Below are 17,323 nucleotides of genomic sequence, written 5' to 3' on the forward strand. Positions count from 1 at the left end.
ATGCACGCGCATGCACACACACATGCACACACACACACACACACACACAAGAGTTAGGTTCCTATAGATTATAGTTTAGCATGGTAGGAGGATGTAAGGTGAGGGCCAGGGCCACTCTACTTAAGTGATCTCTAATATCCCTTTCAGTTCTAAGCTTTCCTGATTGATCCGGTTACCTTGGCTGAATGAAGACGCTGCTTGTCCTTGGACATTTCTGCAGAAGCAGATGCATGTTTAAATGCTGTCACAAATGAGACAAAACTGCAGGTGAATTATCTGAGAGTCAGGCATGCTTTAGAGTGATTGATGCAAATTAAGCATCTGAAAGTGGGAGTGTCCAGGAGGATGCTGCTTCAGGGCGGAGAGAATGTTAAAAGACAAAGTAAGGTAGTCACAAAGAAACCTCCCATCCTAGCTGTGTGTTGTGCTCAGGGGCTTTGGGAAGATGATCTTTCTCTCGTATATCCCCAAAATCTGGGGCTGATGTTTGCCCAGACCTCTTCCCTTTTCTCTTAGATCACTGATTGAGAGCCTGAAGGGACTTTTGAAGGGATAGCTCAACCCCTTCATTTCAAAGATGATCAGCTGAGGCCTGTAGAGTTGAAACACTTGCCCAGTGCCACAGAGTCAGTCAGTGGGATATGAATCCAGGCCTCCTTTCTCTAGGTACTCTAGCCACCTGACCCTACTATCTACCTCTTGAAGCCAGCACTTCAAATTCTAGTGCCAATAAAATCAATGCTTGAGAGTCTTCACTGCCCATCTGTTTTTTTTTCCATCGCTGTCACGCAAGCACACTTCTTTCAGAGCGGCAGACGTTCAGGTCTCCTTCAGTTTGTGGTTGCTCTGGACCCTGTCACCAGCCAGAGTTTGACAACCTCTTGCCTCTGGCAGACTGAATGTTGACTGTTGAGCCAACACTGCTAAGCTCCTGAGTAAATACTGAGTGTACTAAAGCTGCTTCTTTTCATTATTGCCGCCAGTAAAGCCCAAAAGGAGTGAAACAGAGCTCATTTCAGGGAGAGTCAAAGGGAAGGGACTCATTTGGCTTTTTTTCTTTTCTGGAGCCTTGTAAGGTTTCCAGGTTAGTTCAGAAGATTCAGCAATCCGGCTGATGCTTTCCTGGATACTCCTGCTTACCTGCCCACCCCTCAGAGTTAGTCACTAGAATAATTTGGTTTTGTTTTCCATAATTCCCATGCTCTGTTGGTTGGAAGTGAGAAATGGGCAATGACCCAAAAGGCCATTTTGCTTTAGCCCCTTTGTCTGCCTCAGAAAGTCAGAAAGTTTGAGAAGGGAAGGGAGAGAGAGACAGAGAGACAGAGAAAGAAAACTTTAACCCTTGAAACAGCCATTTTGGGGACCCAAATGGGAAATTCATTTCCTTTCCTACCTAACTACCTAAAACTTTCCTCACTTATCTTCTGAGATACAGCACATACCAAGTGTCCCAGTTCTTTCATCTCTGACATTAAAGTGGTAGAATCATTGAATTGGATGAGTCCTCAGAAATCTTCTAGTCCAAAGTTTTTACTTTATGGATGAGGAAATGGAGGTCTAGAAAGTTAAATGATTTGCCCTATATGTGGCAAAGGTACTACTAGAGTGCCAGTGTCCAGATGCCTAGGCCACTGTTTTCTCTGTCGTACCATCTTTTTGCTATTTTATGTAGTTTGGCTTCTATGGGACACTGAGAGCCAAATTTAGCAGCTGGAATGCCATTAATGTCAAAAGGAGTAAGAAGTATACAATTATGCTCAAGCAGCATATAAAGGAGAGGCATCAAGACTGGCATCAGTAAACTCAGCCTGACATGTTTCACAGGGAGCCATTTTGAAAGAGTAGTATCAGGAAAGCTTTGCCTACTATTAAACTAGCTGGAGGTGAAAGCTATTCAGTTTCTGTGTAAAGTCCTCGGTAAGGCCAAAGCACTTCCTGGGCAGGTAGATTCCCAAATAACATCAATATAAAAAATCCTGCCCTTACCCTGCGCACATATGTGATTTTCTTTATCCCAGGACTTCCTCACAACAGCCTTGAGGTAGCATAAGCATTTGTTATGCCCAATTTGGTGATAAGGAAATGTGTTCCTGTGATTTTTAAGTTGCCACATGTTTAGTAAGGATTAGAATCATGATCTGAACCCAGGTCTTCTGATTCCAAGTTCTGTTACTTCTATACCACTAATAGATAAGAATATTTTTATCACCTCTTCCCTACCTATTTGTCTCTATAGCATTTTCTCTGGAGTGAGCAGAACAGAAAACAGCAACCATAACGACAAGAACCTTTTTTAATCTACCTGCAGAGTAGTTCAAAAAATAATATAGGGTGTCCCCAAAATTCTTAGCTCAGTTTTAGCCTAAAATTTAAACAGACTTTTGGAACACCCTGCATAAAAGAATAATGATAGGATACAGATTTGTTCCAGGACCATTTCTTCCTGAAATCTACCAAAAAAAAAATTATATCTGCCTGCCTGCCTGCCTGCCTGCCTGCCTGCTTGTCTGTCTGCCTGCCTGCCTGCTTGCTTGTCTGTCTGTCTGTCTGCCTATCTGTGTCTGTCTGTCTTTCTATATTTTTGAGACTGGGTCTCTCTATGTCAATCAGAATGCAACTCTCTGTGTCAACTGGAAGTGCATTGGCCTCCCACAGGTCTTATCCTACTACTGAGTGTCATGGAAGTTTTGACCTGCTTTGTTTCTGACCTGGGTTGGGTTTGTCCATTTGTAGGTGGCCTGGTGGCTGCCCACTGCTGGGGGCTTGCCATATTGGTCTTGGGCTTATTGTGGACACCTGATCAGCTTAGTCCTTTTGTCAGCTTAGAAATTCTGAACTCAGGTTATCCACCAGCCTGAGCTTCTTTGGTAGGAGGGATCAGGGGTGGGGAACCTGCAGCCTTGAGGCCATATGTGCCTTCTAGGTCCTTGGGTTGGACTTTTGACTGAGTCCAAATTTACAGAACAAATCCTTTTATTAAGGGGATTTGTTCTGTGAAGTTTGGATTCAGTCAAAGGGCTGCACTTGAGGACTTAGAGGGCTACATGTGGCCTTGAGGCCACAGGTTCCCCACCCCTGGATTAGCCTATACCTGGGAACAACCTCTGTCCCCTCCCCCCGGCCCTTTGGTAGTACTTTAAGGCTTAAAAGTGCTTTTATACACATTATCTCATTTGAGGCTCATGTCAACTCCATGAAACAAGTGCTCCAGCTCTTATCCCTGTTTTACAGATCAGGGAAATTGAGGCTGAGTGGTTAATGACTTGTTCAGGGCCACATAGCTGATAGGTGCCTGAGGCAAGATTTGAATCCAGGTTTTCCTGACTGGGAGATAGTCTGGTTTCTGTTTTCAACAGTATGGAAATCTGAACCCTTCCCCTGTCTTCTCCCTTCCCCTTTATCCTATTTGGTGGAGAGTGACCTGGAATATAGGTAGGGAGTGAGTTCATTCATAAAGGATAATTAGGATGGAGGAAGTGCTGCGGAATAACAAACTTATGGTAATCACTAGTCTAACTTGTGTCACCATAGACTAGTAGGTTCAACAATATTTGATTAATTGCTTGCAAAATGGACATGTAAGAAAAATATATAGAGAGAGTAGTGTTTATTTGTAGATAGCACAGCTGTGACAACCAGCTTCTCATTATGACAGCTGCTGTCCTCTCCGAAATCCATCAATCAACGAGAATTTACTAAGGCCTTACTATGTGCCAAGATGCTGTGGAGGTAATTCTCTCAAACACATTAATACTGACTTTTTTTCTGGCTTCTTTTTCCCTGAATTTGTCATTCTAAAGACCTTTTGAATAGTCATTAGTTGGGATCACTGTTGCTCAGTGACAACAGAGAGTCTTAATGTGCTCGGATTTGCATGGAAAGGCCTTAATAAGATGGAAAGTTTGGATGTTTACTCTTCATAGACAGGATTAGAGGGGATAGGGAATAGAACTCTGATTTCATTAATTTAGGGGGAGCCTCCTGGTGAGGAAGCTCAGCAGGTCAGCCCATTCTCTGCATAAGAGTTAGTTGCATTCAGTGCTAAGTAAGTGACTTGCTCACTAGTGTCAGAGACCAGACTTGAACCTGGGTCTTTCTGACTTTGAGGCTGACACTCTATCCACTTTGTCATACTGCCTCTCCACACAGAATTACAATCAGTCAAATGTGAATAAAAAGTCATCACACAGATACAAGGATCATCAATCAAGGAGAATCTCTGTGAGCTAAATAGTCATTTTTCCCTTTGCAAACTAACATTTTCAGGTCACAAGCATAGGTCATTTTTATTTGAAGTAGGGTTCCCCAATGAGGGGCAGTTGGTGTGACACAATGGATGGAGAACACTGGGCAGGGAATCAGAAAGATTCAATTTCCTGAGTTCCAAACTGGCCTCAGACACTTAGTAGCTATGTGACCCTGGACAAGTCACTTAACCCTGCCTGCCTCAGTTTCCTCATCTGTAAAATGATCTGGAGAAGGAAATGACAAACCAGTCCAATATCTCTGACAAGAAAACCCCAAATGGGGTCTTGAAGAGTTGCACATAACTGAAAAAATGATTGACAAAAACAAATCTCCAGGGAAAGGATAAAGAGAATAGTGAGAAATATTGTCTGAACCAAAATTCATGAAAAGATATTTTCCTTCTTTGTCCGCTCCCTTCCCACATTGATGGTAAGAGGTGGGAGACAGGAAATCATGCAGATGTTCACAGTCAAACCAAACACCTCCCTAAGGGTGGACCGAATGATCGCTAGTGAACTCTGCCCCTCCCAGTTGCAGAGTCATAGACTTTTGGAGTTGGAAGGGACACTGGACATAATTTAGTCCAACTCCTTCATATTTTTAGACATCAAGAAACTGAAGCTGTTTCAGTTTGTATTTTATAAGTCATTATGGCACTCAGCTCCGTCCCATTGTACTCTAAAGAGAAGGAAAAAAGATTCTAGTTCTAGACAGTTGTTCAGTCTGTGTATACACATCCATAGACATGTACGTGTATGCATATATATATAGATGTGTGTGTATATACATATACATACATATAATCACTTTTGAATGTTTCATGGGCTTACATATTAATTGGAGTATGAAGGCAGGTCTAAATATACACATTGTTTTATTTTTCCTCCTAAATTAGCAACAAAACACATGAATCCTGCCTGGGCTTCAGAAGGGAACTCTAGTGGTCACAGAAGGGGTAGAGGTCACTTTGCTGCCATTAAGTCAGTTTGGTTGTGGGAAAGAGAGAGGCATCAGGATGACAAGGGCGCAGAAGAGGCTTCAGAGATAATGTTATGCAATGTTTTCATTTTACAGGTAAGAAACTGAGGTCCAGAATCCTGGGTGCTAGTAGAGCTTGTTCCTGGGATCTTGAGGGAGTGACTTCATTTTCCTGGGTCCTCAGTTTTTTTAATCATCAAAATGTGGCAGTTGGGTTCAGATGATCTAGCTGGGGTAGTAGAGAGAGGACTAGACCCGAGAGAGAAAGATCTAAGTTCAAATCCCTCCTTTGATGATAGCCATATGAACTTGGGCAAAGCAATTCATTTCCGTACTCCTATTTCCCCATGTATAAACAGGTCACTTCTAGCTAAATCTTAGATCCTATGATCATGAATTTTTTTTTGGCTCTAACATACTGTGATTACATGACATTTTAAAGATCAGAATATTGCTCAATTTATCTATGTGGGAGTGGTTCGTCTTCAATGTTCCTTCATAATTTCTAGCAAAATGATATCTTTTCTTACTGTGCTTAAAGAAGGTAAATTCTTCCCCATCTGTGTGATGTTAGTTTGTTTTTATTTAATAAACACACTTCTTTTATTTTTCTCACTAAAACCATTTTTTATAAATCCAGCCATGGCTACCTAAAGAAAGCCCCCAAGTAAGATAACAGAATCTTTTCTAAGGTTCACTCTTCTAGAGATATCTTCCTCCTCTGTCAGACCCAGTCCCCCACCCACCCATATACATACATACATACATACATATATGTATATGTATATATATATATATGTATTGTTTTTAAATGTCAGGAAAAAAGAGAGAAAGAAAACCTCTTTTCTCCTGCATGTCACATTTTGGGGGGAAAAAGAGGGGAAAAGACCAGTAGCAGAATTAAAAGAGATGCAGTTTTTTTTTGCTTTCTGTTCTCATTCAGGGCTCTTTATGTAGTCCCCTTTGCTCCCTCCTTTCCCTCTCATTCTCTCTCCCCTGGTTCCCATTGAAATGTCAAATACAGCAGTTGTCTGCAGTTGAAAGGGGGGGTTCCCTGGTGGGAACTGAATGCCCTTCTAACCTGAAAGCCCAAGCTGTTTTCTTCCTCTTGGCTTTTTTTTTTCTTTCTTTCTCCTTCCTTTCTTCTTCTTTTTTTTCCCGTCCCAGCTTTCTTAAAGCAGATGTTGTTCAAGACAGATTGGGCTAAAGGGGAATGAAATGCTTTTCACCTGGGAATGTGAATGAGGCAAGACAGAGAAACGTTCAACCACTTTAGCCCTGTGTTCCTCTCAAGCTACAGCTTTCATACAAACAAAACAGAATAAGAAAAACCCCAAACCTAATTCCAAGCCTGTTTTTATCTTCTGTGAGGGGCATAGAAAGGAACGAGGGTATGGTGGCATTCGTTGCAAAACACAATATCTCATCTCTACTTCTTCCTCAAATTTTTTCTACTCTATTCACATTTCAGCTCAATTTGCTTTAAGCCGTTATTAAAAAGATGAGAATGGACTTTTGTCTGATGAATCACTGTCTGAAATATTTCTGATGGTAAATTAACAACCTTGGAAAATTCTGAAATATCCACTATATATCTTGTGTCATGAGAGCATAGCCTGTGCTATTTTTTTCTTCTAAATTCTCATTTGGTGTCATTTGTTGCATAGAATCACAGTAGAGTTGGATGGGACTTTAGCAATTCAGACCTGAAAGGAAGCCCCTGCTAACTATACAGACAGGAGTCATACAACTTCTGCCTCAAGATTACAATGAGGGAGAACTCTACTAAGAGTACTACCTCTGGAGTCAAAAGAGTTGGGTTCAAATCTCACCTCTATGTGTACTAACTGTGGGACCTTTGACCAAATTGCTTGCCTTCTTGGGCAGAAGTTTTCCTCATCTTAAAATGAGGTGCTTGGACTAGTTGGACTGGGGTCTCTTCTGATCTAAACTATAATCCCTATGTTGTCCTGAGCAGCCTATTCCACAAAGAGACAGCTCTAATATCTAAGTTCCCTGATTTCAAACCTCAATTTGCCTCTTTGCAACTTCAGCTATGTAGAGATGCAAATATAATTCATGAAGATGGTGTGTGTGTGTGTGTGTGTGTGTGTATGTATGTATGTATGTATGTACAGAGGGAGAGGTGCCATCAATGTTGGACTCAGCATCAGTAGAAACCTACATTCAAATCCCATGTGCTAGTTGTATGATTATGGGAAAATCGTGTAAGTCTTTGTTTTTCTCATCTGCAAAATGAGAATGCTACAAGGTGTTCCAAAAGTCCCAACGAAGGCATAAGCCTAGAGCTACACTTAGGTTTTTGGGATGCACTTGTAATACTTACTCTACAGGTTTGTTGTGAGGCTCAAATAAGATAATATTAGCAAGATGCTTTGCACATCTTGAAGTGCTATGTAAATGTCGGTTATTGTTGTTTTAATATTGATCCTAGGGCACAGTGTGAAAACATCTTTCCACTTGAGCAAAGTGGACTGCCTCCTTAGTGGTTTGCTAGCTTCTAACAAAGTGTTCCTGTTAGTCCTTCACATCCCAGGCTCTAAATTCCCTTTCAGTATGATGGAGAGGAGAAGGGAAAGAAAGAAACTTTGGTTGGACCCCAAAGTATTTCTCCTCCAGCTGGGGTCAGTGTGTTTTGGAGTAAGTGATGCATTCCAAATTGCTTCAGCTGCTACTAGCTATTATGGGCCACTTAGGCAGAACAGCACGGTGCACATATGGGTGTCTCACCACTCTATCCTCCTTGCATGTGCAATGATCCCAGCGTCCAACAGAATGGGAAGATTAACCACATTAACCCCCTTTAGCTTGTTCTGAACGATTCTAATACAGCCAAGATTCACTTGGGGCTCAGGATGTCCGAAGGGAAATCAGGCTCAGGAATGTCACCAGTGGCTGCCTTGTAATTTCAAAGACTTAGCTCAGGCAGAGGGGAACTGAGTGGAGTGAAATAAGCCCTGTTGTTGCTTGCCTGGCAAAAGGAGCTTTTTTAGAAAATTAAAGGACAGCTGGTAGGAAATAGCAAGTGGCTTCAAGAAGGGAGGCAAAATGTGCCATCAATACTTACCGTGCTTAAGCAACAGCTTAAGGACTTTGGGGCATCCATAGCTAAGGCCAGAGAAAGATTATTTCGCTCTTGTCTTTCAGAGAAACAAGGGGAACCTTCTTCGGGATTGAGATATGGCCTGGAAATTTGGTTGTTAGTTGTGGTTTCACTTGTCTTTTCAGATTGCCTTGATTCTCATTCCCACACTGCGTGGGAACACTAGCCTGGGGAATCAAGAGGTCTAGGGTCGGTCTCAGCTCTGCTTCTAATTAACTAGCTGTGTGACTTTGAGCTAGTCACTTAACCCTACCCCTTGGACTTCTGAACACTAATCTATAAAGTGGGGGAGGTGGGGCCTTGATTCTAAGCCCCCTCCCATCTTGCAGCTGTCAGAGTTTTCTCTAAGAACCATATGGGTTACTTGGTAGATTAAATCTTGTCCTGAAAATCCTTATATTTGATGAAAAAGTTGAGTAAAAGCTAGATGAAATGGACAAATAGTTCACACAGAATTGTGCAGCCAGGGTTGGACTCAACAATCTGGACTTTCTTTCCAGTGTTCTATTTATCTTATAGCCTGTCTTAGGTATGGCGATAATATTTACAATAACTCAATTTTACAATGCTTTAAAATTACAAAGCATTTCCTCCTAATAATCCTAATAATAAATAGCATAAATATTTACATATAAGAAAACTGAGGAAGCTCATAGAGGGTTCATAGAATCATGGATTAGATCTGGCAGGGACATTAGAGTCCACCAAGTCTAACCTCTCATTTTATGATGAATCTGAGAGAAACTGTGACTTACCCAGAGTCAAATAGGTAAGAAATGTTTCAGCCAGAATTTGAACTCAGATCTTCCCGATTTCAAACGTAGCACTGTGTTCCCTAAAAGACTTGCCTGTAGACATGCAACTAGCTAGTTGAGCCTTCTTCCTACTCTACAACATTATCTTTGTAGTGTAGCATAGTGCAGGGTTCAGAGCAAGCAAGCATTTAATAGGAGCAAAATGTGTTTTTACATACTCATATTCTGCCTGCCCCATAGTCCAAAGTGACAAGTTCTGTTTGGCCAGCAGTTGGCTTGCACAGATCCTGAAATAATTAGGCAGCACCTTGTTTTTGGAACGTCAGGATGCTTTTTCAGCTGCTCGTGGGCCTGGTTGTCAGGGCTGAGTAATTCTCTGGGCATTAAGTACCCCCTCTCTCAGGTCACTAAATTTGCCACTCTGTATGAAAATTAAGCTTCCTTTACAATGAGCCATGTTGGGTTGGGTTGGCTAAAGCCAGCTGTAATAGTCCAGGTCAGAAACTGATGAACTTTGACCATCAATGCCTACTTCAGGTTCAGGAGGGAAAGGGGAAAGGGTGCTTGCTGCCTGGTACTCTTGGAGTGATGGCATTATGCAGTAGCCCATGCATTTTACGTGATGCTATTTTGGGCCTCAACTCTGCCTGAGCTGTGTAATGGTCTCAATTCTCAGTGACCTTTACACAGGCAAATGTAGCATGAAAAGCTGAGTAAACAGACTGCAGTGTTTGTCATAGCTCTGGTGCAGCCTCCATTATGTCAAGCCTGCTTGCTTGGTCTCTCTTGTTCTAACTTGGGTAACCAGAGATTATTTAATTTTGCTGTTGGGAATCATCAGGCAGAGTCAAAGTCTTTCAGGCCTCCTCTCTCTATCTCCAATAGCTAGATATAGTCCTTCTCTTGACTGTTAATGATACGGCTTCAGCAGCTACAATGCCTTGCTTTCACTGGATCTTTTTGCATTGTGCAATATCTGAAACTGAGCTCTCATTCCAGGTGGATCTGGCACTCCTATGGTCTAACTAGACCAAACACAGTAGGCCAGGAACAAAATATGCTTATGATGCTTTTAGTCCTTATCAGTTTCAGAAGTGTGGCTCAAAATGGGGGCAAGATGTAGAATGATAGAGAGGATAGAGAGGGGAGGTTCTCTCTCTCTCTCTCTGTCTCTCTCTCTCTCTCTCTCTCTCTTCCTCTCTCTCTCTCCCTTCCTCCCTCCCTCTCTCCCTCTCTCCCTCTCCCTCTCTTCCTTTTCCTCTCCCTGTCCCCCCACTCTGTTTCTCCTTTTCTCCCCCTCCCTCCTTCCCTCCTTTCTTCCCTCCCTCCTGTGTATGTATGTATTTTTAAAGTAGAAGGGAAAATAAGGAGAAGCCAGCCTACTGACTGGTTGGCTTTTTCTGAAAATAAATTAACCATCTGGTTTTAGCTTTCATATCTGCTATTTGAAACTTCTGCAATTAGACCCTTGGGGATTCCCAAATCTGCCTGAAGAGTGTACCTCCCTGTTGACAAAACTCTGCCTTCCTTTCTCCATCAAACCCTGGGACAATTGTTTGTTTTTCTCACAGATTAATAAGCATGCTCAACCTTAACGAATCACTGAACTCCTAAACATGGACACGGGAGAACTGGTGCCTTCTCTGAGAACGTTTAACTGTGAACATTGCTTGGCTGCCTGAGCTCCCTGTTCTCTCATACTCGGCCCCTGCTGAAAGCCGTGGGGAAGTTGGCAGGATTGCCGAGTTCTTTGGAAGTGCTCAGTTTTGTGGGAGAAGAGTGCTTTCTCATGGGCTTTCCTTGCCAGTATTCAAATATCAATGAGCTTAAAGGAAATACAAGTGATAAAAGAGGTGATTTGTGAACATAGCTGATGACCAAGAAATCCCACAAACTTCCATTTTAACTTTTAGTTTCCCCCCTGAGTGACTCAGTTAGCTTTATTTGGCTGTCAAATGACCTGTTCTCCTGTGGAACTCAGTTGTTTAAATTGAAAAGAAGAGGGGAAGTAGAAAGAGGGAGTTAAGCTTCAGGTTTTTTTGGCAACTAGAATTCTACTTTTATGCCTCCCAGCAGGCATAAACACTACAACGTGTTTTTCCCACCTTCTCCTAGTCATTTCCCCTCTGTTCCCTATGGTCACCTCCTCCCTAGACCTACCCTTTTTATTTTGCTTCTTCTCGTATCCAAAGTGTGAGTGGATTGTTGGGTATAATCATGATTAGTGTGGAGAATTCTTTCTTCTTTCCTCCTGCACCTTGAAATCCAAATTGGTCATTAGTTCTCAAACAGGACTAATCCATGTTAATTTTTTCCTAAAGATGGATAAAGTAGCTCAAAATACTTGATTTCCAAAGTCAGGTACAATTCAACACTATTGAAAAATAGATATCAATTGAATGTACTATGGCAATTTTAGTGAAGCCATTGCATTCCATTCTGGGATCTGGAGCTTTTTCTAATGTAATGACATATATGGCCATTCACAGGAGATAGATTCAGCCATCCACAGAATAAGATGAAAGTGGATAAAGAATTTGTACTACTTAGATTATGATATTCAACTGAATGGGCACCCAAGTGTGTCAATCCATCATGCACAAGCACTGCACATGGACAATGAGGTAAGGCCAAAACTTAATAGAAGAAGGGGTTGGCTTGAATCATATTTGGCAAAATGCAGTGGTTTCAATGATCTCAAACTTCTCTCTGCTGCAAAAGCCCAAATTTTGAATACAAATATTCTCATAGTATCTGGGAGTTAGAGAATAATGCCACCACCTCATAATAATCAAATTTGCAGGAGATCTCATATCAGTGGAAAGGCACGTGGTATAAGTAGGCTTAAACAGTAGAAATTGATTAGGAGGCATCATCAGGAAGACGAATAACTGCCAAAGACAGAAGGAAAATAATAGGATAACCCCAGAGTTACACTGATATCCATGAAAATTTAAAAGTACCAGAAAAAGGCCTTTTAGGCATTGAGTACACAGAATGGAGAAAGTGGGAATGGGTTTGGATCTTTGCCTTTAAGGAGAATATCTATAATTTGTGAGATTGCCAATACATTAAAGTATTAAAAGGATATTAATGTCCCTGGCAAGGTACCTTACTCTACTTTACACCTACTGCACTGTGTGGTTTCAACTCCATGGAACAAGATTCCCCTTCCAGGATAAACTGATCACTCAGAATCTTATCACCACGCTGCTAACTCAAGCCTTGGAGATGTAACATCTTCTCTCCTTCCTTGGCCTCCTCTAGTCTCCGATTCCAGGTCTGGAGGGTGGAGTACTGAACTCCTTCCCAAGCTTTCATTTATAGAGTGCGGAAATTGGATTTAGACACCACTTTGCATTTGCAGCTTTGCTTGGTTTCAACTCCATGGAACAAGAAACCCTCTAGTACTCTCCCTCATCCCTCGCTGGCTTCCTTTTGTATGTTTTCTTCCCCCATTAGATTATAAGCTCCTTAAGGGTGTGGATTGTCCTCCTTTTTCTTGTTTGTATCCCAAGCATTTAGCACAATGCCTGGCACAGAGCAGATGCTTAACAAATGTTTATTGAATTGAAATGAAAAAAAATTTTTTCTTTCCAAATTCTGAATTTGAATTCTTCTGATTTGGGCAAGTTACTTCACATATCCTTCTGGGATTTGGTTTCTTTACCCATAAAATTAGAGGTTTTTTTTTACTAGATGGCTAATAAATTAAAACATTCTGTGACTGACCTAGATGACATAGCATTAATCATATAACATATACATGTATCCTACCCAAACTCAGGGCTTGAGGTAGGTGGGGAGCACGGTAGAACTTTGTTGTGAATTTTCTTAAGAAGTAGCTCCATCACTTGGACTGCTGGCAGCTGAATTTTGGTAAAAGTATAGCATCTTGATTTGTCTTTCATATGTCAGAAGGTAGAGGGAGCGCCAAAGGGAACTTATATTTTGTTCTTAATTCTAGGTGAGGAGGAGAGACTGGCATTTTGGAAGTGGCTATGACCCTGAGGGAAAGTGACTATGTCATCTTTGAGTTCATAATAGACTATGCCCATACCCTAGTCAGATACATAGTAAGCATGGCATACTGGAAAGAGTATCAACTGTGGAGTCAGAGGACCTGGGTTCAAATACTATCTCTGACACTTGTTACCTGTGTGACCTTGGTCATATTAACTACTCTGGGCCTCAGTTTCCTCATCTGTTAATTGAGGGCCTTCGTCTAAATGAAGGAGATGCTAATGGTAGAATTTACCTGAAATGTAGCAAAACTTTTGATCAAATATCTTACACTATGCTTGTAGAGAACAGGGACAGATGTGGACTAGATAATAGTGCAAATTAAATGGGTACAGAAGTAGTTTGGATGGCTACATTCAAAGGATAGTCATTAATAGTTCCGTGTCATCGTGGCAGGAGGAGCATTGTGGAGCATTCTAGGGATTTGAGGGGGGCCCTGTGCTGTTTAATATTTGTATTAATGACTTGAAAAAAAGGCATAGATGGCATGTCCATCCTATTTGCAGATGATACAAAGCTGGGAGGGATCATTAATATCCTGGATGAATCAAAAAAAAAAAAGATATCGGTGGGATAGAACACAGGATGAATCTAATAAAATAAAATTCAATAAGGAAAAATGTAAAGTCTTATATTTGGGCACCAAAAACTAACTCCCATAAACACAAGGTGGAGGAAATAGCAGTTTGTCTGAAAAATATCTAGGAGTTTTAGCAGTCTTCAAGCTAAATATTAGTCAGCTGTGTGATGCGGCAATAAAAGCTAATGGGCTCTTGGGCTGCGAGAGCAGCATGGTTTTTGGTTCTTTAATACTCTGCCCTTGCCAGATCTCATCTGGAGCAGAATGTTCAGTTCCGGCTACCACTGTTTAAGGACAGCTCTGTGTTCAGAGGTAATGAAAGGCCTCGAGTCCATGTTATATGAGGATATATGGACCCAAATAGTCCTGAAACTGAGCCCTTCTTTTTGTGATCTCTCCCTTTTTAAGAACGTGGAATCAGAGATTGTCTCACTTTTTTATCTGTAACCTCAGTGCTTAGCACAGTACTTGGCACATAGTGATTAATAAAAGCTTCTTCAAGTCAAGTCAGCAAGCACTTACGTACCAGACACTGTGATAAACAGATACAAATACAAGCAAAGAGAGGGACAGTTCAGGCTCTCAGGGTGCTTACAATGTAATGGAGGAAAATGAAACCTAAAAAGGAGCTGAAGGGGGAAGAGGCCTGGTGGCAAAATTGGAGAGTGAAGCATTGATTGTCTTGGCCTTTCTCAAAATGGAGGATCCAGGAGGAGCTCACCAATGAGAGAAAGGAGGCACAGGAGTGAAGGGTAAAGACAACTGAGGCCTGGTGGCAAACTCTAGAGAGTGAAACATGCTATTGCTCTCCATTTATTCACTCACCGAAGGAATTGTGGGTGTTTATGCTGGAAAAGAGAAGATTGGGGTGGGGGAGGAGAAATGGCAGCTGTGTTCAAGTTTTTGAACAGTGATTATGTTGAGGATGGATTAGATTTGTTTCATTTGACTGCAGAGAGCCAAGAGTGATTAATGGAAGTTGCAAAGGAGCACATTAAGTTAGGACTGTCCAAGAGTGGGTTGGGTTACTTTGAGGAGACTTAAGATAATAGGATCATAGATGGCGGATTCCCCCTCTTTTGTTGTTGTTCAGTCATTTCAGCCATGTCCTACTCTTTGTGACCCCATTGGGGGTTTTCTTGGCCAAGATATTGGAGTGGTTTCACATTTCCTTCTCTAGCTCATTTTTCAGATGAGGAAATTGAGGCAAACACAATTAAGTGACTTGCCCAAGGTCACACAGCTAGGAAGTATGTCAAGTGTCTGAGGCTGGATTTGAATCCAGGTCCTCCTGACTCCAGGGTTGGTGCTCTACTCTGGGGTCAGTGCTCTATGGGGATTCCTTGTGAGTATGAATTGGACAAGATAATGACTGAGACCCCTTCCAAGTCTCAAATTCTGTCAGAAGAAGGCTTCTCAGGTCTTTTCTAGCTCTAACTTTATCTTCTTGTCCCTCGACAACAAAACCAATGATAAGGATTTAATACATGCCTATGTACCAGGTACTGGGGGCACAAAAATAAAAAGTCTCCCTCCTCTAGAAGCTTACATTTTATTGGAGGATATACCATCTAAGCAGATAAGTAAATATAACATAATTTTAGAAAGGATAGCAGTAATAACTATAGACTTTGGAACCTAGATTTGATATAGTTTGGAGAAAGGATAGTGACATCAACTCAGGGCTGTCAAACCTATTGCTATTTTTTAAATATAGCTATAGAAGAGACTCCTATGTCTAGGAGCCACCTCAGGCCTCCAGAATGCCCTCCTGTCCTCCATATAAAGATCACAAACTTCACTCAACAAGATCAATTACTACTTTGGACTTAACTTTGACCAAGGAGGAAGATTATTTTGTTATATAGAAGTGACAAGAACCTTGAGAGGAAAGAACCATGTCTATGTGATACAGTAGAAAAGGTGACACATTCAGTGCCAGAGGTCCTGGGTTCAAATTCCTGCTCTGTCACTTGTTAGAACCTATGTGACCTTGGGGAAAATCACTGAACATCTCCAGGCTTCAGTTTTTTGATCTATAGAATGAATGAGTTGGACTAGATGGCCTCTTTAGTCTCTTCTTGCTCTCTGTCTATAATCCTGTGATCTTCGAGGTAGGGAAGAGAATGCTGAGTGTTATCAGGTATGTGTATCTACAAGTCTTGGAGTAGATTTTCAAGAATCCATAGAAAAGATAGATATGAGCTTTGAAGTCATCTTTAGCTCTTCTTTATTATCTCCACACTAAACCCTCCTTACCAATATCTTTTTATACTTGTCTCTTCCATTTTATTCCTATTGCCATCCCCTCCTTCACCTTCCTAACAGCTCATGCTTAGACTACTATATTTAGTCTCCTAATTGGTTTCTCTTCTAGTCTATTTTCCTTCAGCATATGCTATATGACGCTTCCAGATCAGACTTCCTAAAAATAACACATTCTTTATCACCCTCTTGCTCAAAAGTCTTCAATGACTCCCTGTTGCTTATAGGAGTGAGTTGAGACTAGTCTCTACATAGCAACCTACCTTTCCAGCCCTTTCTTCCAGCGCTTTCCTACATGTGGCCCCTTTGTTCCAACCAAATGCTTAAGTCGATGTGAATATCCCATGTCTATGCTTTTGGCTTTCCTGTCACCATGCTTTTGTTTATTTTGTTCTTTCCATTTGGATGGAATGCCTTTCCCAACCCTCTTCATCTATTCAAGGCCAATCCACCCTTTAAGAAGCTGCTCAAATTCTGCCTTCTGTATGGGGTCTTCCCGAATCCCCTCATTAAATAGTGATATCTCCCACTCTTTTGAACTTCTATAGAAATTGTTGTCTGTGTCATCCATCGGATAATCAAATATTGTCTTGTAAAATCTCTTGTTTTTGGTTTGAATTGTTATCTCTTTTCATTCATTGTTATGATCATGACTCATTTATATGATACTTTCAGTCAACTAAGCAACCATCATTTATTGACCACCTACTATGCGATAGACACTCTGCAGGGCACTGGGATGCAAAGCCAAAGGCAAATAGTTCCTGTCCTCAAGGATTTTGTCTTCTACCTAGGTAGTGCAACATGTACATACATAGGCATATATAAAATGAATATAAGGAAATATTTGTGGGGGCATACACATAGGTAAAGGTTTCCTAGGTGCTTTCCTTATAAGAACCAGTGAGATAGATAGTGCAAATATCTATATCCTCATTTTACAGATGAAGAAACTGAGGCCCAGATGGATTAAGTGACATGCCCATGTCATTGTTTGTTCATCTGAGGTAGGATTTGAAGCCAGGTCTCCTGAATTCAAGTCCAGTATGTCACACTGTTGTTTAACTTAACGTACTTGTGTCTTATCTCCTCAACTAAACTGTAAACTTCTCAAAGGCAGGAACTGTGTATTAGACATTTTGGTATTTCCCACACTACCTTGTTCATATCCTTGCACAATGGATATCAGTTGATTTGGTTTAATTATTCCAGGAAAATAGTGGGGGGGGGGATGCAAAGAATAGATCCCTTTTTCTCTCCATCTCAAGCCCCGTTTAGAGTTTTAGACTGAATGAGGCATGGGAATTTAGATATATAGTAAAAGACTGGGAAGTCCATTTCCTTTCATTT

The sequence above is a fragment of the Trichosurus vulpecula genome, chromosome 8 (genome assembly GCF_011100635.1).
Source record: "Trichosurus vulpecula isolate mTriVul1 chromosome 8, mTriVul1.pri, whole genome shotgun sequence".
In the NCBI taxonomy this organism is placed as follows: domain Eukaryota; kingdom Metazoa; phylum Chordata; class Mammalia; order Diprotodontia; family Phalangeridae; genus Trichosurus; species Trichosurus vulpecula.